General features: G+C 40.5%; 1 long non-coding RNA gene across 1 annotated transcript; it reads right to left on the reverse strand.

Annotated features, from left to right (window-relative positions):
* Positions 1-232: 232 nt before the first annotated feature.
* Positions 233-12,144, reverse strand: LOC138752219 (uncharacterized). The gene is made up of 3 exons (XR_011350438.1): positions 12,063-12,144; positions 6,629-6,743; positions 233-900 (listed from the first exon to the last, which is right to left on the reverse strand). It is a non-coding gene; the product is annotated as an uncharacterized lncRNA (long non-coding RNA).
* Positions 12,145-27,057: the final 14,913 nt, after the last annotated feature.

The raw sequence follows: 27,057 nt of genomic DNA on the forward strand, positions 1-27,057 counted from the left end.
ATGCAGTTTGTGGAGGAAATGTGGCCTCCCTGCCTATCTGGAATGTGTGTATTGTGAGTGGTCACATGTCCTCCATCTGAAATTTGTTCAGAAATTACATCACATGTCAATCAAGGTTGGGCTCCAGCCTCCCATTTAGTGTCATCTTGCCAATGGCTCATTTAAATTACCTAGGGTTATTATTGGTTAGGCGCCCAGATCAGAACTGTATAAAACATCGACGCATAGCACATTTATTTCTGTCTTTCTTGTGGTCCAAGCTCCAGAGTTTGATCCATGCCAGGTTGCTTCTGTGACATCATTGGAAGTCTTCAGGGTAAAGTATGTACTGCATAGAAGCTGAGCCGTAGTTTTGCTATAGATCAATATTTGCAGAGAGCCACACCCCCATTGATCAGGGAACCATGTGTGTGTAAGACTCCCAGTTTGTAGTGTGTACACTCAGGGTGTGAGCATGTAGAGTATGCTATTGTCAGAGTCCAATCTAGGTCAGAAGTGAATGTGTATATCATTGTTTAAGTGAAATAAGAGTAACATTTAATGTTCTCCAGTTTGTCTCCCATGTGTTAAAGTTACATGTGATTGTAAGACTAGTGTCCATACTTGTCTCTCTGAGAACCCACCAAAACTGATGCCCTTCCCAACACGCCAGTTAATTGGTGGCTGTGAATGTCTCCTGGTGCGTAGGTCAGTGTAGAATCTAGGAAGAGTTGGTAAAATTGTGAGGAGAATAACAAATCTGCTTAATGCAAATGGGAAGATGGAGGTCAATGTGGACTCGATGGGCTGACGGTCTTGTTTCCATGCAGTACCTCTGTCACTGTGTCCTGAGCCTGCAGTATTACATCATTCATCATATGTTTCACCTTCTTCGATGTGGCCACCATTCTTTTTACCCTTCTGTAAATTTGGCAGGACATAGTACAATTTAACAGAGTAGTATACATGGCTCATACAGAAATCTGTCAGCATCATATTCTATGATTGGACAGCTAAAATTTGCCAGTTTATGACTGCAGTTTTATCTTGCTATTTATTATATTTAGCTATTTTGAGGTTATTACTAGGATAACATTGCCAGTTCATAAGTTGCCTCTTCATGGCGGACGAGATGCTGGGAGCAAAACAAATCAATGTTCTTTGGAACTTTGTTTTCAATTACACACTGGGGATTCGGATTTTAGATATTTGGAAAATTAACTCTGCAAATCCAAACATATCACTCATGGGGACAGAGCAGGAATTTCAACTGTTGTCAAAGGATCTGATTAAACGTTTGGCTATGGAACAAATGAAGAATAAATCACTTATCTTCCATTAATCACCAGAGGGCAAATGCAAATCTATCTTTCTCTGTTGATCAGTCTGTCAAACCACAGGGAACAAGGACACACACGTCCCACTTCTGGATGATGAAATAGACTCATCAAGAGAGATGAGTTTCACAGTGCTCTAAGGAAAAATAGATAAATAATTTTTTGCTAAATTTTTTTTGATTAGTTATTGTGATGTCCATTGGTGATTCAGAGGTGATCGCTCAAAAGATCACCAGAAGATAACTTGTAAATAATAGTATGTTTAACACCTGAAGGGAGAGGAGGGTGTGAGGGTTGGGGTTGGGGGGGGGGGAAGAGGGTTGGGGGAGGGGATCGGGGAGGGCGTGAGGTGAGTGTAGGTGAATGTGAGGGTCAGAATGATGATGAGAGCTAGGGAGGAAGAGGGTGCTGGGGAAAGGTTGTTAGAGAGTGAGAGACTGAGTGGTAGAAACAGAGGAAGGCAGAGGGTGATAACTATATATATATGTATGTGTATATACTTGTGATAGAACAGATCTATCACCAATGTACATAGTGTATATAGTTACTGTATCTAGACTGTGCTTACAGCGATTGGCTGAGAGCTAAGCCACGCCTACTGTCTGGGCCTTAAAGGGTTGTGTCCCTAGCCAGGTCGGATCATTGCTGACTGGTCGGCCACCTGTGAAGAGCTCCTGTCTTTTGCTAATAAAAGCCTTGGTTTGGATCAACAAGTCTTTGGTTCTTTCGACGAGCTCTACAATCCTGTATATTATGTTTGTGCATAATATTTATCTTCCTCTCCTCTCGAGTCTGTGATGGTTGATAACCAATTTTTAGACAGAAATCCTCTCAAACAGGTGTGAAAGAAAAAGAAGCAAACTTGCTCAATACAAATTACTTCAGAATTTGTGTTACTTAAGTTGAAAGCTTCAACACCAAAACAGGGTGGATGTGTCGAGAAGGCCATGATTTAACTTGTGGTGAAAAATACATAAGTTGTAATCCTTTCAGTTCTTATCAATTTACAGTTAGAATTCCTGATTTGCTTTTCCTTGGGAATATCACATCTTTTTAGTTATTTTGGCTTTAGCTCAAGGCACAGAGGCTTAAAGCCAAACTCTGAATATTTGGTAGGAGAGTTGATTTAGCAAATTAAGCTCATCTTCAATAGTTTTTTTATCTTTAAATATTTCTGCACTCTATTTTTGCGCTATAATAATTGTCCACATTTACAAAATTGTGTCTGAGACCTGTCTCAAAACAAGTCCATGATCATGCCTTGAAATTCAAACAAAATATTCCTGAAATTTAAATCTTTTAAAACTGAGAATTTCAAAGGATATTGGCATTTATATTAGTAATTCTTATCTGAGTGTATTGTGTAAAAATGTCGGAAAGGCCTGGATTCATGAAAAAAAAACATTTAATCTCATCCACAGAGGCCTAAATGCAATTAGCAAACTCCTTTCAATCAATCAATTAATTAATATTTGAAATCAATCTCTTTTATTGTTGTGTCAACACTATCACTTGCTCTGTAATTTAATTGGAGAAGAAATTGATGATTAGATGGATCTATTAATTGCTGAAGCAAAATAACAAGAACCATGGAAGTGTGAAATCCCAAGGCTGTATGAATTCTGAATAAATATTATTTTGAAGCCAGCACCATTTGCTGCTTTTTAATCTGTTACTTGGTGTATAAATAGCTAAAATTTGAAAATGAGTTCAAATTCTACACTCTCTAACTAATAATGTATTCCCCCGGATACAATTATCCAAGATTTGTCATGCAAATCTGAGAGAGTTTTCAGAAATTATGCTTCTCATAAATATTGTTAAAGATAATTTTTGGTTCTTGAAAAATATGAGGAAATCTCAAAAATCTTCAATAGATCCTCCCGTCAATAGATATTTTCTAATCTAAATGTTAAAAAATAACTTCTTCCAACTTTCTCTAAGGATTAATAGAAGGTTCATATCCTTTATCACTTTATGAAAGTGGATTTTAAAAAAATTCCAGGGATGGTCGTTTTGCAGTATAAAAAAAGAGATCAATGGGATTCTTTAGAGCCACAAGCAGGGGGCAGGGCTAATTTTTTAGTTGCTGGAGCTTATCAAAAATGATCAAATATCCTAATACTATTCGTAGTATTTTTCCCTGCCAGCCACTACTCCCTCTCCCCACTCCACATATCAACTCCCGCTTCTGTAAAATCCCCTGTATTCAATGATGCCCTCAGAACAAAGCTAAGAGGAGCATTAGGGTAACAGTAGGTGGAGGGGGAGGGGCACTGGCATATCCACGGAAAATAGTGCAGGGGTGTCCAATGCACCAAAATAAATAGTGACAAGGAGGTCTTGCGAGACCTTGCCTTAATGGCTACTATGTTGTATAATTGAGAGTGAACAGAAGGACGAGGAAGGAGGACAAGACTACTGTTCATGGAAGAAACTGGTTCCTTGTATATCCAGAAGAGCACTCAGGGAGGAGGCAAGACATCGACCCTGCCTGTATTTAATATCTGGCCACTGTTAAATTTCCCACTTGTTTATTTTGCCTTTTTTTTTAAAGAGGTGCTAGAGCGATAAGTGCAGACTCTAAAAGTGATCAAAAGCTTAGAAGCAAGCCTAGTTCCTTTTATACGTGCACCAATGAAGCAATTAAACATACCTAAGTACTCAAAAGCACCTGAGAAGCCAAATGTCCCAAACATTATGGTGCGCTGAAATGAGGGGACTATGCTGTAATTTCTACATGGTCAAACCAAAATGTATACCAATGACCTTGAATAAAATCTGGAATGTGCACTTTAATGATCTGTTTGATTATAAATTGAAAACTGTGGAGAACAGGGTCAAATAACGGAAAAAAAAAATGTCTTTGTCCCAAACATTGTAGAGGTCACTATATAAAGTGCAAATGATTTTTATGTTTATCACGGGTTCTTCATGAACTAATACAGGCAAGGTGTCTGTGTAGTTGCTCTGCATTCAAATTTATAAAAATTGTGTACAACAGGCTTCAGTGCCAGAATGGCCAACAATAGATCAATAAATGGTATGAATGATCTTCTCTGCAAGAACTGTTGATCTTGTAATGACAAAAATAATTTCAAACATTTCCTCTATTATCCAGGTGTAGTACTTATACATTCAGTCAGCGTGTGTAAGAAGCATCAACGATTGGCTTCTCATTGAGCACTTTTGGGGAAAAAAAAACAGTGGTAAAGGCTATTTCTGTCTGTCAGGGATTGTGTGTGGGGGGGGGGGGTTCAGTTTTGTCAGTCAGGGGGTGCTTCTGCATTGTTTGTCAATTGGAGGATGTTTTGGTTTGTTAGGGGATGTTTTTGATTTCTGTCAGTCAAGGGGTTTTCTGGTTTGTCCCCAATCACTGGGTGTTTTACTAGAGTGACAACTTCCATTTGGTTCAGTTTTCCTGCCTAGAACACAGGTCTGATTACTCATCGTGAGGTGAAACTCCAGAGTGGTTGCTGGCCAGGAGAAGGGACAGCTCTGGTAATAAACAATAAGTAACATGACTGTAATGATTGGAATTTGAGATCCAGATTGTGAGCCAGTGTGGTATATGTTGGGTATAAAATAGCCAAGTCTATGCAGGCTGACTCATGCATCAATGTTTGTCCAACTTTAGATGTATAATGTACAGTGAGACCAATATCCCCTCTTAAACAGTTGGAACAAATGTTAAAATGATCCTGTTAGCTGAGTGAAAAATAGGACAGAAACTGAATTATGAGCCTGACCATGGTATTTTCCACTGGCAAATTCTGTGCAGTTAGTTCTGTAACAGTTTACTTTCTTGGGCAGATATAACATCTGTAGGGTTATATAACATTCCAATATTGAATTCTTGCTTGATTTTGAAATCATGGTTCTATTTTAGCTAATGCTATTGCAGAATGATTCTTAATTTTCTGTTATGACTGATAAATAGTGCTAAAAGTTTGAGAAGTACTAATAAATGTGTGATGTTTTGGAATAGAGTTCTCTTGGGAGCAGAGATGTCCTCACTTACTGTTCAGCTTCCCACTTGGAACCCACAGTGGATCAGTGGCAACGCTATTCCTGTGTGCAGACAGCTGTTTGGGAATCCTGCATCTCCCTCTGGGAAGAACATGGCCAGCTGGCTGCTCTGATTCTTAAAAATTTACCAGTAATGGCATTTGGGATTTTCCCAAGAAATCTATTAGGTTTTCGACAACTGGAAAAAAAAATAACTGGAACCATCTGTTACTGATTTCAAAAAGTTTATTTATTTGAAACAAACATCATTTTTCACTTAAATGGTTTGTTTGATTCTTCACTTTTTATAGTTCCCCCAAAGTGACCTGGGACTCTTCATGTCTTGTATTTATTGGCTTTAATCCACTTACATTTTATGGATGACATAATGCATAAAATTTATCTTGGAAAATAGTTTTGTGGATGGAGTTCATCAGCTGTTGTACCTTGCTAGTCTAGTCTGATGTTAATACTCTACCTCAGTCTCCGTTCCTTTCCCTGCAACATCAATCTTCCCCTATAATTTATAATTATACCATGTGCAAAAAAAGAAATTAGAGCTACAAATTCAACAGTTCTCTGAATAAAAGGTTTCTCCTGATTTCTATAGTGCATTTGTTTGTACTTATTTTATATATACTCTATACTTACGGTTTATTAAAAATCATTTTTTTTGTTGATTCTTGGAAGTTACAGCTTGAAATTAAATGGCATCAGCATCAATAATGTGGCTTCTTTCTGATATATTCCCTCAGTTATTTGGCTGTCAGCTTGTTTGATTTGGTGCAAGACTCTTTTATTGACTTTTGTCTTTTTAATCTTTTGCCACCAACCACACAATAGAAGCTTATAAGAGTCCTAGATCAAAGGAAAGATGTCTTCGATCCACAGGTGAGAGAGGCCATGCAGAAATTCTTGGAAGGTAGTGAGAAGTGGTGATGAAGGCCCATGGCAAGTTTGTTGCTTATTGAACATAATGGAGCACAGGAAGGTGTTTAATGATCTCACAATTTGTCAAGTGGTATTCACTAAAAGAGGTGTTCAGCCACGAGAGTCTCATTACCCAAATAGTTCACTTGACATCCACTGACACATTATGCTCTACTACAGGAGAGAGGGGAATCCTGCAGCAGGCATCTGAGCATAAACACAACTGCATGATTCAAAACCCATAATAGTGGTATTGCTAACAGATATAAAGGGCATTGCAAAGTCTGCCACCATTTATCCAACAAGAAATCCATAAGCCCAATCTACAGTACTGTCCCTCAACCACTTTCCCCTCATTCCTTAATTTATCCCACCTGAGAGGTTGCTGAAGATGTAAGTACGCACATTGTCTTTCACTCCTTCAGTCATCACTAGCTGATTTCTGACCATATTAGAAATTTGGAACTGAAGCCTGTTCCTACAATGAATCTAGGAGGAAAAGACAGCAGAGACAGAGAGATGCCTATATTATTTAATATATAATTACAGCACAGAAACAGGCCAGTTTTGCCCTTCTAGTCCATGCTGAACACCTTCTCCTACCTAGTCTCATTGATCTGCACCCAGATCATAACATTCCACGCCTCTCTCATTCCTTAAATATTAAAATCGAGCCCATACCTACCACTTTGTCCGAAACTTCAGTCCACACTTCCACCACCCTCTGAGTGAAGAAATTCCCCCTCATGTTTCCCCAAAGCTTTTTCTTTTTCAATCTCAATCCATGTCATCTTGCTTGAATCTCCCCCACTCTCAATGGAAAGAGTCTGTCCACATTTACTTTCTCTGTCCTCCTCATAATTTTAAATACCTCTATCAAATCACCCCTCAATCTTCTACATTCCAGGAAATAAAGTCCATGCCTATTTAACCTTTTCCTGTAACTCAAATCCTGAAACCCAAGCAACATTCTTGTAAATCTTCTCCACACTCTCTCTATTTTGTCAATATTCTTCCTATAATTCAGCAACAAAAACGGCAAACAGTATTCCAAATTTGGCATTACCATTGCCTTATACAACTTCAACATGACATCCCAACTCCTGAACTCAATATTCTGATTTATGAAGGCCATCATACTAAATGCTTTCTTCACCACCCATCTACATGTGACTCAACTTTCATGGAATTGTGTATCAGAATCCCTTTGTTCTACTGCACTCCTCAATTGTCTACCATTTAACATGTAAGACCTTTGGTGATCAGTCCTACTAAAATGTAGCACCTCACACTTCTCAGTATTAAACTCCATCTGCCAATTTTCAGCCCTCTCTTCTAACTTTCCTATATCCCACTGCAAGCTTTGAAAACCTTCCTCACTGTCCACAACACCACCAATCTTAGTATTACCTGCATACTTACTAATCCAATTTACCACCCGATCATCCAGATCATTAATGTATATGACAAATAATAATGGACCAGAACCGATCCCTGAGGCACTCCACGATTTGCTGGCCTCCAATTTGACAAACAATTTTCCACCTCTACAGTCTGGCATCTCCCATCCAACCATTGTTGAAGTAGTGAAATGGATTTAACATACCTAACGAGTGAACCTTCCCAACCAACTTCTTATGCGTAACCTTGTCAAAAGCCTTACTAAAGTCCATATAGACAACGTCCACAGCCTTCTGCTTATCAACCTTCTTAGTAACCTCCTCAAAAAACTCTAAGATTTGTTAAACATGATCTACCGTGCACAAAACCATGTTGACTACTCCTAATCAATCGCTGTCTATTCAAATCATTGTATATAAACCATCTCTAAAAACACTCTCCATTAATTTACCTACCACTGATGTCAGATTCACAGGCCTATAATTATCAGGTTAAATTTTAGAGCCTTTTTTAAACAATGGAACAACATGAGCTACCCTTTAGTCCTTCGGTACCTCTCCCATGGCTAATGACATTTTAAACATTTCTGTAGAGTTGCCACTATTTATACATTAACCTCCTTCAAATCCTTGTTGGGACCTGGATATTTATCCACCTTTATTCTCTTTAAAATAGCCAGTACTACCTCCTCATTAATTTATATATTATCTATGTCCTCACTACCAGTTTTCCTTATTTCACCTGGCTGAATATTTCCTGAGTGAATATTGAAGAAATAAATTAATTAAAAATTTCCCCAATCTCTTCTGATTCCTCACATAGCCTACCCCTCTGATCCTCAAGGTGCCCAATTTTATCCCTCACTTTTTGTTACTTTTAATGTATCTGTAGAGACCCTTTGGATTTATTTTTAACTCCTGTCAAAGCATCCTCAAATCTCCTTTTAGCCTTTCTAATTTCTTTCTTGATTTTTTTTTTGCATTCTTTATATTCCTCAAGTGCCTCATATATTCCTCAAGTGCCTCATTTATTCCCTCCTGTCCATACCTATTGAACACATCCCTCTTCCCCCGAACCAAATTCCTAATAACTCTTGAAAGTCAAGGCTCCCTATATTTTCTAGCCTTTCCTTTAATCCTCACAGGGACAGACTGACTCTATTCTCAAAATTCCTCCTTTGAATATCCTCCATTCATCTGTTGCATCCTTCCCAGAAAATAAATGATCCCAATCCACACCTTCTAAATCCTTTCGCATCTCCTCGAAATTAGCCTAGTTCCATTCAAATATCTCAACCCTCAGGCCCAGCTCTATCCTTCTCTATTTTTAACCTAAAACTAATAATATTATGATCACTATTCCCCAACACAAACCTCAGTCTCCTGACCCATCTCTTTCTCTAATAGGAGATCCAATGCAATTCCCTCTCTAGTTGGTTCTTCCATGTTTTGATTTAGAAAACTTTTCTGAACACATTTGACAAATTCCAACCCATCCAGCCCTTTTACAGTATGAGCATCCCAGTCGATGTGTGGAAAGTTTAAAATCTCCTACAATCACCACCTTATGTTTACTACACATATATGCTATCTCCTTACAAATTTGCTCCTCTAATTCCCTCTGTTCATTAGGTGGTTTATAATATACCACCTAATACCTCCTTATAATATGGTTTATTGTTTTCATGCCTTTCCTATTCCTCACTTCCACCCAAATAGCTTCATTGGATGAGCCCTCCAATCTCTCCTATTACTACTATCTTTTACTATTCACTTAGATAAAATCATATCAGCTAATTACATATATTAACGGTTACAAATCTGATCAAACATTTGTCACTTTTACTCAGTCTGCTCATCTGGCAAACACTGAATTCTTTACATGAGAGATATGAGCATCTCTGAAGTATCTACTCCAGGCACTATTAATTTCAATAGATCTCTTCTCAAATTAGTTGCACATACGTTTGATCACACATCCTGTACTCTAATTATCATGTTATCTTAATTGTCCATGTAATGATGCATAACAATAATTTTTAAACATTAACTGTTAATTTTAAACACAACACAGGCTAATAACACTGATCAGCAGAGCAGCTACGTTAATACATTTTACATGGTACATTGTTAAGTACAGTGAATGCAATTACAATCACTTTTGCTTCAGTTGTTTGTTGAGTTATTCATGTTTGAGTAGGAGCCTTCACTCTATTTTTACATCTTGACTTCCACTCTAAATCCCCGTAGACTCCAGACTGATGTATACCCTGGGATATTCCACTCTGAAAACCCCATTCATCTGATTGCTCTCCTTTATTTCAGGCTTATGCTACAACCTTATTCTGGCCTCATGAATGAGCACCTTCTGCCCCAGAACCTTGTTGCTACATCGCTTGAAATTTGTTACATTTGCTGTCCCACAGCAAAATAGAAACCTATCCAGTTCTCACTGGCAGATAATAAATGGTCAGTGATGTAAATCCCAGGCTTTTGATCAATGCTCTTAATATTCTTTTAATGTCATGGAAGGTGTTTTCTTTGTTGCGATTGTCAACCAAGATTATCGTGGCACATCTAAGGTAATCACAATACCAATCTCCCTCATTGGGTCACACCCTGAACTCCTAAGAACATTACCTTTGCATCGTTGGCCTAAGCGCTGGCCTATCTGCTTCTAGACATCAGTTGCTTCATTGACTTTTAACCCAATCTTCATGTTTCTTTTCAGCAGTAAAATTCCACTGGGAATGGTACCACTGAATTGTAACCAATCCTTTGATGGTAATACCTACCATGAGGAGAGAGCTGTTTGTTTGCAGCATTCTCATCCTGGAACATTTCTAGGTAATGATGGAGTAGCCATTGATTTCTCATTTCCCATGATAATTTGGTTGGTGATGGACCTAATAAGTGGTTTGACTGCACTTATATCTTTACATGGGTTTGGGTAGTTCTAAGAGATCTAATCAGTGGTCTGTTTCATCAGGGCTTGTGCATCTTGAAGCATGAACATAGAATGGTACAGGCCCTTCGGCCCACAGTGTTGTGCTGACCTTTGGACTCTGCCTACCTCATAACCCTCCACTTTAAATTCCTCCATATGCTTGTCTAGTCATCTCTTGAAATTCACCCATGTACCTGCCTCCACCGCTGACCCAGGTAGTGCATTCCATGCACCAACCACTCTCTGGGTTTTTAAAAAAACACCTTTCTCTAATATCTCCTTTGAACTTCCCACCCATTACCTTAAAGCCATGCCCTCTTGTATTGAACAGTGGTGCCCTGGGAAGGAAGCATAGGCTGTCCACTCTATCTATTTGCCTTAATATCTTGTATACCTCTATCATGTCTTCTTTTATCCTCCTTCTCTCCAAAGAGTAAAGCTCCAGCTCCTTTGATCTCTGCTCATAACGCACACTCTCTAAAGCAGGTAGCATCCTGGTAAATCTCCTTTGCAACCTTTCCATGGCTTCCACGTCTTGTCAATAATGAGGTGACCAGAGATGGACACAGTACTCCAGGTTTGGTCTAACTAGAGTATTGTAGAGCTGCATTATTATCTCATGGTTCGTAAATTCAATCCCTTGATTTATGAAAGCTAACACCCCATTAGCTTAAGGTCTACCTGTGAGGCAACTTTCAGGGATCCGTGGAAATGGACCCCCAGATCTCTTTGTTCTTCCACATCACCAAGAATCCTGCCATTAACTTTATATCTGCATTGGAGTTTGTCCTTCCAAAGTGTACCATCTCGCACTTCTCTGGGTTGAACTCCAACTGCCATTCAGTCCAGCTCAACATTCTCTCAATGTCCCTCTGCAATCTTCTATAATCTTCCACACTTTTCACAACACCACCAACCTTTGTGTCATTTGCAAACTTGCCTACCCACCCTTCTACCCCCTCAGTTAAGTCGCTACCGGTAATTAAAATCACAAAAAGCAGAGGCCTCAGAGCTGATCTCTGTGGCATCACTAGTTGCAACCATCCAATCTGAATTTATTCTCTCCACCACAATCCTCTTTTAGCGTGCAAGCCAATTCTGAATTCACATGGCCAAGCTTTCCTGGATCCCATGCCTTCTGACTTTCTGAATAAGCCTACCATGTGGAACCTTGTCAAATGCCTTACTAAAATCCATGTAGACCACATCCACTGCACTACCCTCATCAATATGTCTAGTCAACTCCTCAAATAACTCTATCAGGCTTGTGATACATGATTTACCCTTCACAAAGCCATGCTGAATGTTCCTGATCAGACCAGTAAGAATTCTTTCAACAGCTTGCCCAGGGTCAACATCAGAACAAGTCTAATTGGGTGGCATTGGGGTAACTGAGGGGGGCATAATCAGATGTTCAAAAACTTGCTCAGTGTTAACTCACTCAGTGGTGGTGGTGCCTACCTGCTATAAACCTTCTCTGGGCGCCACCATCACACATCCCCTCCCTCTGACATAACAGACAAATGCAGTCCTTGTATCACATGGGGATTAGTGATGTCAGTGCTGCATATAGGGGGGGGGGGTGGGTACAATAACCTATTGGGGGACAATGCCTGCAAATGCCCCCACAGTGCCAGCTGAGAGCTTACCTACCACAGATGTAAGGGTCATTTGTCTATAATTACCTGGACTATCACTATTATCTTGACAGCATTTGCCACCCTCCAATCATCTGGTACCATTCCTGTAGATAATGAGGGCTAAAAGGTCCTAGCCAGAGAATCAGCAATCTCCTCCCTTGCCTCATGGAGTAGCCTGGGCATATTCCGTCAGGCCTTGGGGACTTATCCATCCTAATGCATTTTAGTTACTCCAACACATCCTCTCTCTTAATATCTACATTAAACCCACCCATATCATCCTCCTTGTCATGAAGATCCCTCTCCTTAGTGAATACTGAAGATCTCACCCACTTCCACAGCCTCCAGGATGCCTTCCCATCTTTATCTTTAATCAATCCAACCTTCACTCCTGTTATCCTTCTGTTCTTCAGATAAGTGAAGAATGCCTTGGGTTTTTCCTCTGTTCTGGTCACCTCTTTATAGGAAGGATGTGGAAGCTATGGAGAGGCTGTAGAGGAGATTTACCAGTATGTTGCCTGGATTGGGAAAACCAGTCCTACAAGGCAAGGTTAGCAGAGTTGGGATTTTTCTGTTTGGAGCCGAGAAGGATGAGAGGAGACCTGATAGAGTTTACAAGATTATGAGAGCCATCGATAGGGAAGTCAGCCAGCACCTGTTTCCTTGGGCAGGAACAGCAAACACCAGAGGACATGTGTATAAAGTGAAGGGAGGGAAGTTAAGGGGAAACATCAGGGATAATTTGTTTTTACACAGAGTTGTGGGTACCTAGAATGCCTTGCTGGGAATGGTGGTGGAGGCTGAAACATTCCAGGCATTTAAAAGACTCTTAGACAGACACATGGATGGAAGAAAAGTAGAGGGTTATGGGGTAAGGGAGGGTTAGTATTTTTTTTTGAGGAAGGAATCTATGGGTTGGCACAACATCAAGGGCTGAAGGGACTGTGCTGTCGTGTTCTATGTACTTTCCAAAACTTCATGACCCCTTCTTGCTCTCCTCAGCCCCCTCTTAAGCTTCTTTCTTGCTAACCAATAATCTTCAAGAGACCTATCTGATCCTTGCTGCCTAAACCTTATGTATGCAGCCTTCTTCCACCTGACTAGATTTTCCACCTCTCTTGTCAACCATAGTTCCTTCTCTCTGCCTCAGCAGACAAATTTATCCCTAACATCCAACAAGAGATCCCTTAACATCGTCCACCCCACTTTCCCAATTAAATATTTTCCTGTCCTCTGATTCTATCATGGTCCATGACCATGCTAAAGGCCAGGGAGAGGTGGTCGCTGTCCCCCAAATGTTTACCCACTGAGAGATCTGTGACCTGACCCAGTTCATGACCTAATACTAGATCTAATATGACATTCCCCCTAATCAGCCTGTCAGCTATACTGAGACAGGAATCCATCCTGGACAAACTTAACAAACTATACCCCATCTAAACCTTTGGTACTAAGCAGGTGCCAGTCAAACATGAACTTTTTGTTGCCAGAGCTATCAGGTCCTGGAACTTCCTGGCACTGCTCCAATCATAAGGAGTACTTCAGGACCACCAAAGACCAGTCCACATTTTTTTCACCAACTTCAACTCTGAAAATGTATCTTTTTTTTGCTTTTGTGTAGTAAATTAATTGATACTTTTGTTTCTTAATTTATTTTATGTCCTTGAGCAGGTGCAGCAAGCAAGAATTTCAATGCAACTATACAATATGTGTATATATATATATATATATATATATATATGTACATGACAATGAACTCTCATTCATTGATCATTCTGGCATCCTGACTCAACACTGTTTTGTCTTCCTCAACAGATCAAGTATAGGTATTTCCAATGCACATCCTTGTCTGTAGTACATCATTCTGATGCTAGATCAATATACATGTTTATAATTATTTTATCAGGATGGATGCCTTCACCTTGCCATCACTCCTCCTCCACTTGCTGCTCTGCCCTCCCTCCCATCTCAACCTAGTACCTCCTGCCTTTGGGACCATGCTCCTCTCCCCACACTTCCTCCCCGCCCTTTATCTTTATGTTCAGATGTCTGCCGACATTTTTCCATACCTTGATGAAGAGCCCAAGTGCAAAACGTTCGTTATGTATCTCTATCTTTGCTGTGAAAAGGACACTGTTTGAACTTCTGAGTTTCTCCAGCATTGTGTTTTTTCCTTCAACCACAGTGTCTACAGACTGTTTTACTTCCACATCCTCTAATTCCAATATGCGTATGCTGCCCTCATGAGGTGACACCTGTGATTCATTGAATGTGAAGGAAACTGAGATGGCTCACAATGACAGTACTTTTTAAAAAACCTCCAATATGCCTTGCTCAGGGACAGTTGTATGACCATACCATTTTAATCAAGCTTTCCATGGTCAAATGGCTCTTTCTGTCCACATACTCTCTGCACCTTGCAGCATTTATGCCTTTTGCAGTCATGTGTCTAATTAGTTTCCTGCTGAACCCTCCAGTGGCATCTTTATGACTTGAGCATGAAGAAGACCATCCTGCCATTGCCATCTCCATGGGCTTGTTTGTGGTTTGCTCCTTAGAATTGTGCTGTGAGCAGAATTGCTTGATAGTTGGTCAAGGCCATTCCATACTGGTGGCTAACCAGTGAGTTCCCTTGATTATTGTTCTGCAAGTTTCACCTCTGTTCTCTCATCCAATGATTTGTAAACTAAATAATGTCACAGTAGCCAGTCTAAATAAATCTGGACAGTGCCTCCTTTGCCTGATCATATTCCCATCATCTCCTGTGTTCTCTGGTTGCTTTCACTGAGCTTAAACTTGAAAATCTCTGAAGGTGCCCAGATAAAATTTCCATTCAATGTTTTTAAAAAGCCATTGCATCAGATCTTAACCATGGTTTGTGGTGCAAGAAACTCATCAATGTTTCAGACAGTTTTCACCTAGCCATCAACAATATTTCCTTCTTTCTTTTCCCATATATTGGTGATTCTGTGTTCCGTGATCTCCCTGGAACACTGGTAATGTTGTTTACCCACAAAAACATTTGGACTTGCTCCATATATAGGGCAAATGGCCAAGACTGATGGTATTTCTCAAGCTAGGCAACATTGTTCACTTCCATATCTTTGTCATCATGGAATGGTATTAATTTAACCGATGCTGTTGCTAAATGTCAGAGCTAAAGTTAACAAAAGGTTACCCTTTAATGAAGGCAATCAACAGCAGTGGGTGTGTGGTCATGTCTTGAAAGTCCAATCACATGATGCCCTTGGTTTTTCAAGGTATTCTCGCTTTCATATACACTGGACTAACATCAAAGTAGATTGGGCAGTGTGCAAAGCAAGCTGTAGCCCATTTCCTGTTCCAGACCCAAATCTATTTTACCCACTTCAATCCAGCTGCAGTGCCAACTGGTACTTAAAGAAATCGAGTTGGTTTACTCTGTCAAATGAATGGTTATGATATTCTTCACTGAAGGTCAATGGAATTGGTAACCCTTAATGATAGGCATTAATAATTACATTGTAATTACAGCTACAAATGCTACACTGCATTAGATGTTAATGGAGCACATTTAGTACATGTTGCAATGTAACTAATTATAAAAGAGCTATGTAGTATTTGCATCAACTATTGCATTATGAAGCACACCCAATAATTTGAAAACTCTTGCTCCATTGTAATAATGTTATTTAAATTGTTATCACTGAAAACATTATTCTACTTTTTAAAATTTATTATACAGTTCTGTGTTGCTTATCTTTATGTTACAAATCCTAGAAATAGTTGAGGACATTTCTGCAAAGGATTTTTTTGGGTGTAAACAATTGCCTTTTTGATAGCAAGTACAATTTCCTCCCTTTAACTTACTGCTACAGCATCCATGGGGGAGGGGTGGGGGGAGGAGAGAGATGGGGTTTGGAAATGAAGCTTAGCAGCGAAATCATCAGCGATATCAATATCGTAGCAACCAAGTTGGTACTTACTTTGGTGGTACTCAATCTAGAGCTGAAGGTAAAGAATGAGACCAATGGATCTTTCATTAGTTTTTTTTTTGAAACTTTATTTATTAATTTTAACATATGAAGAAAGTAAGTAATTCACGTACAGAAAAAATACAAAATAAAGTAATACAAGTACAAAGTAACATAGTTAATACAATACCAATCTCAGCATCTCCCCTAACAACTAAAAACTAAGACTAAAAAAAAACTATTTTTAACCCCTAAACCCCCCCTCCCCACCCCCACGATAAAGAGTGAAGAATTGATACTATTAGTATAATTAAAAAAATATATCTTAAAAAAAAGATCGATATATATAAAAAACAAAAAAATAATAATTAAGTATTAATTATTAATCCAAAATTTTTTTATTATATAAGAATATATATGAAAAAACAAAAACAAAAAGAACTTAAACGAAAAAAAAACAACTAATAATAAAAAACTAAAAAAAGAAAAAAAAAGAAAAAGAAAGAAAAAATATATAATTAAAAAAAGTTTAAAAAAAAAGATTAATTCAAACTTATTTAAATTGTATATAATCAATGAATGGGGTCCATTTTAACTCATAAAAAGACCTCTTATCTTGTATAGAAAAAGATATTCTTTCCATAACCAAACAAAACTTCATCTCTGAATACCACCTATCTAAAGACAATACATTTCTATTCTTCCAAGTAATCGCTATACATTTCTTGGCCACTGCCAGCGCTAAGTAAATAAAAGAGATCTGGTAATTATCGGATCTTTCATTTGTATCAAATCTTTTATTCTCGGCCTGCGTGGAAATTATTTGAAATAAAGTTTGGAATGCCTTTTGAGTTACTTTCAGGAGGAAAAAGAGCGGTTTTAATTAAATCATGGGTTTCAGCTCAAGTTACTGTTGATTTGAGAATGAGCCAACAACCAATGTCTCACCTCCTCGAACAGTTTGCTGGTTTGAAGAATTAAGCTGCTTGCCAAGACTGGAGGAACCCATTGGTAAATCCCAAGTCAGAGCCAGGATATATGTCAATACAGCTGTGGGAATGGAGAAGGAATCAAATGCAAGGCAGTAGTTAGCCCAGGTAAATTTCAGGAGGATTCCTGCTCCTGGCTGGACATATGTCGACTGAAAATAATACTGCAAGGACTTCAGGATATCATGCTATTATCAAAATAAACACCGTTTCTATGGATATTAAAATAGGGAGAAGGTGGCTCAGGTAAGTGTGGGACCTCCAAAGAATAAGACTATTGGATTAATAATGAGAAACAAAGTAATGACATTATTTTGCATCTATCTTCATTGCGGAGGATACTGCAAATATCCCGTGGATAACAGATTGGTTAATTTGAAATAGCAGAAGAATTGGTAAAAATCCCAATCATAAGGGATAATGTATCAGAATAAAACAAATGGCTAGAGACAGACAAATCATTGGGATCTGGTAGCCTGTACTCCTTTGAAAGGAAGTGGTCATTGGTTGCAGTTTTTTTTCCCAAAACTCACTAAATTCCAGAAAGGTACAAGAATATTAGAAAACAGCCAACATGACTCCCTGTTCAAAAAATGAAGAAGACAAAGTGGGAAATATAAGCCCATTATCTCGGAACATGGAACATAGAAATCTACAACACCGTACAGGCCCTTCAGTTCAGAGTGTTGTGGTGAACTAATAACTTTAACAATTTCCCTACTGTATAACCCTCCATTTTTAAAAATGTTCCGTGTATCCATCTCAGTTTCTTTAAAGATCCTATTGTACCTGACTCCACCAATGCTGCCAAAGCATTTGATGCACCCATTCCTCTCTGAGTGAATAATTCACCTCTTACAATCCCCCCCCCCCCCCTGTACTTACTCCCAAGCACCCGAAATTGTGCCCCCTCCCCCCTCATGTTAGACCTTTTAGCCCTGGAAAAAGCTACTGTCCATCCACATAATCAATGCTTATCATTATCTTGCACACCTCCATCAGATCACTCCTCATCATCTGTTGCTCCAAGGAGAAAAGACCAAGTTCACTCAACCAATCTTTATAAGGCAAACTCCCCAATCCAGGCAACATCCTTGAAAATATTGTCTGCACCCTCTCTGGAACATCTTTCTTGTAATGAGGTGACCAGAACTAAACATAGTATTCCAATTGGGGTCTCGCCAAATTCTTGTATAGCTGTAACATTATCTCATAGCTCTTAAACTTAATCCCACTGTTAATGAAAGCCAATACCTCAAACATAGTCTATGGAGGCTGCAAGACCTGCTGAGATCCTGCAGCATTTTTGTGTTTTTACAACAACCACAGCATATATAGATTTTTGTGCTTCACTTTCTTTGGTTGCTTTCACTGTGAAGGATGCTTACCCTGAGGAAATTCTTCTTCTCTCTTCAAAGGGAGTTCTATTAGATCCTCTCTCACTGCTCCCTTCTGCAATCCCTGGTGCTCTCAAGCTCTATCCCATGTACTCAGCCAGACTCACTTCCACAGCCATGTGTCCTTTCTGGCTACTTGCTTCCACAACTATGTTGCACCACATGGTTTCCAGCTCCAGTTCCAGGCCTCCCAGTTTGGTCCCCATAAGGATTTTTGGTACCTGCACTGCACTGACTATTAGTCTCTTCACTTCTCTCACTGTAGACTGTGGATCACCCTTGCATTCATGTGCATATATTGGTAGACACTTGTTCTCTCACAAGCACAGCTCTCAACCTCATCTATGGATGCGGCAAGACTGGCTGAGGTCCTCCAGCACACTACAACCACAGTGTCTGCAGACTTTCGTGTTTCATTTCAACACACCATAGAGCTTATCAACCACCCTATCAACTTGTCCACAGGAGCACTGGATGTAGTAGATGGTCCCTGCAGATTCATAAGTGAAATGTTGCTTCTCTTGGAAGGACTGTTTGTGGCCCCGAATGGTGTTGAGGGAGGAGGTGTGGGCTCAAGTGGAGCATCTCCTTTGGTCCCAGTAGGAAGTTCCAAGGGGATGATTGGTAGGCAGGGAGGAGTGAGCAAGGGAGTAATGGAGGGAGCGGTCCCTGCGAGAGGAGAATGTGTCTAGTGGTGGGATCGCATAGTAGGTGGTGGAAATGGCAGAGGCAATATTTTGGATGGTGAAGATGGTGGGGTTGTAGGTAAAGATGAGAGGAACCCTGTCCTTGTGGCGTGGAGGGGGCCAGGGTAGATATGCCAGTAATGGAAGGTATGTGGGTGAGTGCTGAGCTGATGCTTGTAGAGGAAAGCCACATTGTTTGAAGAAGGAGCACATCTTTGATGATCTGGCATGGACGTCCTCGACCTGGGTTTAGATGTGATGAAGACAGAGGAAATTAGGTAATGGAATAGAATCCTTACAGGGGACAGAGTGTGAAAAGGTTTAGCCATGGAAGCTGTGGGAGTTGGAGGGTTTGTAGAAGATATCTATCAAGAGTTTGTCTCCTGAGTTGGAGACAGAGATTGAGGAAAGAGATGGTGTTGTTAGAAATGGACTGTGAATTTGAGGTCGGGGTGGAAGTTGGCAGCAAAGTGGATTAAGTCGACAAGTTCATCATGGGTGCACGAGGCAGCACCAAAAGAGTCATCGGTGTAGTGGAGGAAGATTTGAGGGACTTTGCCTGTGTAGCTTGTAGTATGGATTGCTCCACGAAGCCAAAAAAAGGCCAACGAAAAGTTGGGGCCCAGGCATGTACCGTGGCTGTGCCTTGGACCTGGAGAAAGTGGGATGAGTCAAAGGAGAAGTTATTGAGGGTAAGGACAAGTATGACCAGCCAGAAGAGGGTGGCAGTGGAGAGGAGTGGTTTTTTCTACCTGGAGGGTGGTGGTGGAGGGGGCCTGGTTGCATTTATGAAGGACTTTGAGACATTCAGTACAGAGAATGGACCCCTCCTCTTATTATATCCCATTAACACTTTTTATTGGTTTGGACTCCTCCCCAGCTACCACTGTCTCTATTCTGAGATCACCTGTTTTTTTTTAACTTATTCCTTAAAGAAAGGCTCAGGCCCGAAATATTTTTATCTCCTATGAACACTGCCAGAATGGCTGAGTTCCTCTAGCATTTCAATGTGGTTTTTAACTGCAATCAAAGCGTCTGCAGATTTTTGTGTTTCACTCCTGTTAATGGAACACATCTCTTTATATCCTTACCAAGATCTCCAGCACAGCGCTGAAAAATCTTAGAGCCTGTTCTCTCTCATGTTGTTTCTGTTTTGCGTACATTTTAAGCCTCCAATATGAAATTGGTGTGCTGCCTGCAACATAAGCAAAAGCCACCAGATTATCTTTAACATCTTCCAGTTTTGAGGGAACCTTTTTGACCTGAAATATTAAAAATTTCTTTTGCTTTTCTGTTTCTGTTAACTTCTCCTGTTTTCTCAGAATGTTTGTATGTGTGGAACACTGTATATGAAAGATATATCAAAGCAATTAAAGCAGCATCTACAACAAACAAGAGAATCATAGCTTCTGGACAGAAATAAAGTGATTGTCATTTTCCTAAGATCTGTGGCACTCAGCAAAAGTTGGGTTCATTTCAATGGTTCCTATAGCCAGTAGAAATTAAAAAGCAGTGCACAGGGCAGTCTCAGCACTTGGGCTATGAAGGCAGATGGATTTTGAATGAGGTTGGCTGATAATGTTGGCAGAACCTAGCTTTATTTAATCCTTCTGGCAACCAATGCCTCAGCTCAGCCTTTACTATCCTTTCACTTTATTTCAATATTGCCACTTTGAAATAATTTTTTTGAATGCCAATCTGAAGGTAAGATTTGGATCCTCATTCCCAATGCACATTTAATTTCTTTTTACAAAAGGAATGAGGCAAGAGAAATCTGGGCGAAGGTGCATTATTAAAGATGATTTAGTATTGATTCTAGTCATGTACTTAAGCTGAGACAAGCTGCTTTAACACATTAACCTTTTCCTTTATCTTTTAAAAATATTTTTATTGAGTTTAACATATAGACTTGCATACAAAACTTTAAGGAAAATATAACAATCATCTCATGTACATACAAGAACAAAAAAAGGATGCAATTACATTACAGTTCCTTGATCCACATGAGAAACAAGTTATTGAATTAATCTATAATAACCATGTTAAACCCATATTTATCAAGTTAATCCAAATAAAAATTGATAAAAAGAAAAATACTAAAACTAAATCTGATCTACCCCCTTCCTCTAATCAATTTGTTCTGTGAATTAAAACTTTCTATCTTTAATGTTGTATCTAATTTTCTTCAAGCTTAAATAGGACGTTACATCACGAAACCACTGTGTATGAGTAGAGAAAGAGTCATCTTTCCATTTCAATAAAATTGCTCGTCTGGCTATCAGCGTGATAAAGGCTAAAATTTTCTCCTGAGTTGCAGACAGATGTATATCTGGTACACATGAAAACCAAACAAAGCAATTAACATATAGTTCGATATCGATCTTAAAAATCATTGATAAAGTTTGGAAAATTTCTTTCCAAAATCTTTCTAAATTTGGGCACTCCCAAAACAGATGGATCAGTGAATCTTCAAAAATGTTACATTTCTCACATAGTGGATCAATATCTGCACAAAAATGAGATAATTTAAGTTTGGACATGTGTGTTCTAAGTACCACCTTATATTGTAATATGCAAGGTCTTGCACAGAATGAAGAATCATTAACCAAGCTGAGAGGAGAGTACCAATCTTCATCTGAAAATATTATGTTCAAATCCTGTTCCAAATCATTCTTAATCTCAGCTATTAAGGCTGATCATAAATCATTTTTTTCCCTTTATTTGCCCCTGTGCTCCACAGTTTTAAATTTGTATTCAAACCATTTACTTGAGATTAAAGTGCACACTCCGTATTTTATTTGTATACATTTTGGCTTGACTGTATTGAATTACAGGCTAAATGTACAGGAATGATCTTTATTGAAATACATATAAGAAGATTGCAATAGGAATAACACATACTAGTAGTGTCAATCAAATAACACAGCATAATCAGTCACATCGGGCTAAACATTATTGATACTAGCAACTGCTTACACTCAAGTAAGCGCAGTACAACCCAGTCGTCACATCAGGTACAGCGATTACCAATAACAGCAACTGTTCATACAGACTTGTATCACAACCAAGGACTACAACTTGCTACTTGTATCTGTAGTCAATGGTCAAGCGCCACGTGCTATTTTTCTTGCACAGAGGCCAGACCAGGCTATTAAAGAGAAAACGATGGATCTGATTATTCTTTCCAGTGTTATGAGCCCAGAGGACTGATAATGATATTCACCATAGTTATTCACCAAGACGAATGGTTACTTAATCAAAAGTTGCTTTTAATTATTTTTAAACATGAAAACAGAATCACACTTTAACTTATCACTATTGACTTAACTAACCAACTTAACCATCCTTCTAATTCTAATCGCTCGTGTATATAATGTGTGTGTGTGTGTGTGTGTGTGTAAGTTTAGAAAAGTTCTTTGATTCACAGTCCGATCTCACTTCTCATTGCTCCAAGTTCACTGGTTGCAGGCAATTCTAATACTGTGCACAGAATTTAACATTTATAAAGTTCACCAGGCTTTGGTGCTTGAAAGGTAAATGGTTACCATTCAGGAAGGTTCTTGTCAGTTTTCAGAGAGAGATTTGTTGTTCCAGGACATTCACAACTGATTTATTTCCATCAGCCACTAGTGTGTCTTGCTGATGAAACTTGCCCCTTCAGGGTTCTCCAGATGATCACCTCTTTCTTTCAGGTCACCACAGAGTTCCTTTTTGTTTCACTAATTCCAAGTGAAACATTAGACAGCCATTCCTCTCCTCTTTCATGAACCACAAGGGGTTTGACCAGGCTAAACCAAGAACTCACAACCTGTCTTCCAAATGGAGTTTTCCACAAGCTGCTATTGCTGGCTGTAGCATTGTGGAACTGATCTCTCTCTCTCTCTCTCTCTCTCTCTCTGAAAGAAAACCTATTTGACTCTCTCTACTTGCAAAACCACATCACCCTCCACAGTTCCAGACAATCAGCAGCTCTGACAAGCTCTTTCATCTGTTGCCTTTTTGTAAACAACAATCCATTTGTAAAGTATCTTGGGCACTCTCCAAAGCACTTTCAAAGGCTGTGAGGCCCAAACATGTCTAGTATTAGCAGAACTCCAGTATTTCAAATAAGATCTCTTTTAAAGTGTTTGTATGTGACCTACACTAACAAACCTTTCCCAATTTATCTCTCACAAATATTTCTATATACTCTGTCAAACCTGTAAAACGGATGGCATCACTGACCTTTGTTTCAGCCCTGCAAACCTTTCTTGGGAGGGGGGGGAATGAAGAATGGTACTCATTTAAAGGCACCGAGTACAATGGTTGCCTGGGCCACCCCAAAGTTTGAATCTCTCTTTGCTGGTGTGAAGTGACTGTCCCTTGAGCATATTCATGCCTGGAATGCCCTCAGGGGAGGTGGCAACTAGATCGGGCACAGGTCACGAGAGATTCATTGCCTATGCAGAAATGGAAGGTAATGTCTCTGGCTGGAATAATGGACCCTCTTAACATGTCTGTGGAAACCTGTGGTCTTCTCCAACCTGCAGGATTTCTAGGGATTATGGCGTGCTTGTCAGCAGTGTCTACTAGTGCCATCCAGCACTGGGCATTCCCCTTCTCCCAATGTATAGCCACTGGAATATATGGTCTCAGGTTGCTTGGGCAGGACAAGACTGCTGGTGACCCCAGGCTTCCATCCTATTGGAGGGGGATGGAGGTCTGCCAAACAGCAGGCAGTCTCCTGCTGTCACATTATGGGCTATTTCCTCTCACAGTAGGGATCTAAGTTCTGCGCTGAGTGAGTCAGGGGTCAGGGGTCACCTCTGCCGGAGGAGGTGTGGAGGGTGGACTTCCACCCTTATTCATTCCAGAGACCATATATGGTATCCCATGAATGTAGGCATGAACCATGCTGGTGAGCATTTGGGCCATATACATTTCTCTGCGAGTCACCAGCAGGATGGCATCACTGACCTTTGTTTCAGCACTGCTAACTTGAGCGGGTGCTCCCAGCTCCACGTATTCTAGTCTCTCCAGGAGTGAAATGGCTTCCCAGAAAGCTTCCCTGGTCGCTGGTCCTATGAGGGGCAAGACCACCCCTCTAAAGTCTGGGTGTGTGGTGGTGACTAAATCACCCACCAAGGTACCAGTCACCCTCGTGTTCTCGGGGAAGTGGCGCTAATGGGCACCCCCATGGATACCTGTGATTAGAGTCCATTCCCTAACAACCCTTGTCCCTTCGCTAATGGTGAGCCTCTATGGTCAGCCGTGTAGGTTTCATTCTAAAAGAGCAGGGAACCTGGCCCACATGCAGTCACCACCCATTCCCATAGGGTAGTGTCATCATTGACTCCTTCTGTCGGCACCCACATTGCATTATTAATCATCTGTTGGTTAGGCAGATTGCCTGGGGAGCATGCTTCCAGATGAGAAAAGTGGATATTGGGGTTCCCCTCATCCCACAGCTGTAGCAGTCACATGGCTAGGTGTTCTCCTGGCCGCTAGTGGTATTGGTCACCTAGTCCATTTAGCTCCTTGGTGGTGTAGTCCTAGGTTTTTGCGATTTCAAAGTGTTCACCTGAGATCCCCGCAATTTTGGAGGGTCGGTGGGATGACCTTATGGCGGGTCTGGGACACATGGTCACTTGTCAGGCTTGCAAAGGCTCAGCCATGCAGCGGGAGGGCGCATGCAGCAGTTTCCACACATCCCCATATCCCCATCCCCCAACCACGTGTCAACCCCTTCAACTGCTGCACAATAACTGAGTTGAGCTGCCAATCAAACCAATGAGCTGCTTGCAGCTGCTCCATTTTAATCATCTTGGAAACTGCCTCCATGACTTTCATTTCTAAATGAGTAGCTCGAACTTGGGCACAATAGTGATTCTGGAGTGATTCTATTTCCCTATTTTTCTGGGCACCCTATTGGCCTAATTGTTCCATAATCCCCCATTGGTGTCTCAGGAGAGTTGCCATAAGCCCAGAAGCACCCTGCCCCCCACCCTAATGACTCCCCTCTGTCTTGGGAAATCCTGACTTCTCGATGAGGGGCCATCACATGTGGCCCAATCTCCTCCTTACGTAGGTCCAAACTTTCAGCTCATTCTACCGTTCTTCTCACGACAGGAAACCCATACACATGCTAATGAGTATACAGTAATCTCAAACATTGTGACCCCGTGTGTCCAGCTGATACTCCTTAAATCTGCTCACAGAGCTAATTGTTGTGTGAGAAAGGAAACAGTTTTGATGGGTTTAAAGAGCCATGAGTCTGATCTTTATTGAAACACTTAAGGGGATCACAATGGGGATTACACACACTAGTATTCTCAATCACACAACACAGGATAATCAGTCATATTGGACTCAACCCTACTGATACTAGCATCAGCTTACACTCATACAAGCAAGTTCAACTCAACACATTAGAGACAAGGATGACTGAATCTACCAAATGTTTATTCAGAATTGTAGTATCACAATCAAGGACGACAATATACTGCCTGCTGTTCTTGTCTGATAACATGGCTTAGATGCTATTTACAAGTCTACAACAGCCCCAATCCCTATGCAGTGCACACTTCACCAACTACTCCTCCAGCGTTGTCCAGAGTTGGAGTGGACCAGGCGTCATCTCAGGACTGATGAGCAAAAGAGAAAGAGCTACTCCATGAGGTGGACTTTATAGTGCAGTAAGCTGGAGGGTCTGGCCCAGATAATCACTCGGTGATTAAAGGGACCTATGGCCAGGTGTGCACATTGGGGTGTTCAGAGTTCATCTTTGATTGGCAGGTGATGTGACTTCTGAATAGGTACTTGCCGGTAGGATCACGAGACAGATGAGATTAACCACACAGCATTGCACCCCTAGGAAGTTCCATCACTCACCAATCATTAAAAAAAATAAAAGCATTATTACAAAAATATTGTTACAAAAAGATACAACAAACATAGAATCCCCCTCATCCTTACCTACCACCCCACTAGCCTCTGCATCCAACACTTTATCCGTTGGAATTTCTGGCACTTACAACAGGATCCCACCCACCAGACACATTTTTCCTTCTCCTCCACTCTTGGGCTTCTGCAGGGACTGCTTCGTCTGTGATTCCCTTGTGCACTCATCCCTCCCCACCTACCGCTCCTCCCCCCACCACTCAGCACTTTCCCCTGTGGCCGCAGGAGGTGCAACACTTGCAATCACACCTCCTCCCTTACCATAGTCCGGGGCTCCCTTTGTGGCCTTTTTTTCATCGGAGAGTCTGGTCGCAGATTGGGAGATTGTTTGCTCAGCATCTCCTCTCTGTCTACCACAACAGAGATCTCCCAGTAGCCAACCATTTCAATCCTAGGTCACACTCCCACACTCACATGTCTGTCCATGGCCTTGTGTACTATCCCACCCTGACCACATGCAGGTTGGAGGAACAACACCTTATTTTCTGTCTGGGCACTCTCCATCCAGATGGCATTAGCATTGACTTCTCTGCTTTCTTCTAACCTGGTTGCCTTTTATTTCCCCTCCCCCTTTCCAATCTTTCCCCTCTCTTCCCCCTCTACCCACCCAACCATCTCTCCTCCCCCTGCTCGCTGCTGACCCTTTCTTTCCTTGTCCACCTATCACCTCCTGCCTTTGACACCCTCCTTCCCCCCGCCCCCCATCTTTTTGTTCGGATGCCTACCGACATTCTCTCATACCTTGATGAAGGTCTCCAGCCTAAACGATGGTTATATATTTTTACCTTTGCTACATAAAGGACACTGTATGATCTGCTGAGTCTCTCCAGCTTTTTGTGTTTTTACTAACTT

This window comes from Narcine bancroftii, chromosome 1, assembly GCF_036971445.1.
Source record: "Narcine bancroftii isolate sNarBan1 chromosome 1, sNarBan1.hap1, whole genome shotgun sequence".
Lineage (NCBI taxonomy): Eukaryota > Metazoa > Chordata > Chondrichthyes > Torpediniformes > Narcinidae > Narcine > Narcine bancroftii.